Source organism: Apaloderma vittatum, unplaced genomic scaffold, assembly GCF_000703405.1.
Source record: "Apaloderma vittatum isolate BGI_N311 unplaced genomic scaffold, ASM70340v1 scaffold29109, whole genome shotgun sequence".
Taxonomy (NCBI): domain Eukaryota; kingdom Metazoa; phylum Chordata; class Aves; order Trogoniformes; family Trogonidae; genus Apaloderma; species Apaloderma vittatum.
The window spans coordinates 14,101-14,343 of record NW_009736348.1 but is presented as its reverse complement, the minus strand read 5'-3'; the positions used below and the strand labels follow the sequence as shown (position 1 = coordinate 14,343).

At 60.9% G+C, this 243-nt stretch overlaps 1 protein-coding gene across 1 annotated transcript in view; it reads right to left on the bottom strand.

Moving 5' to 3' along the window:
* The window catches only part of P2RX1 (purinergic receptor P2X, ligand-gated ion channel, 1), a 10,886-nt gene that overhangs the window by 9,057 nt on the left and 1,586 nt on the right, over positions 1-243 (bottom strand). The window lies entirely within an intron of this gene.

Below are 243 nucleotides of genomic sequence, written 5' to 3'. Positions count from 1 at the left end.
AACGGGGAGCACCCGGCATCGCCTGGCCAGCAGCGATACTGCTCGCGGTACCAGCAGAAAAGAGCTGCTCCCCAAGGGTAACGCCGGGTCTCTCGGTTGGCACACATCCCCACAAGCAGCCCACACCCGCTCCTAAGTGGGACGGAAGCTAAGGTCACTGTAAATAACCATCTGCCTCCCAAACTTGCAGCAAAAGAGGAAGATCTCGAGCGTGGCGGCTCAGTGCGGGCAGGGAGCTGCAGG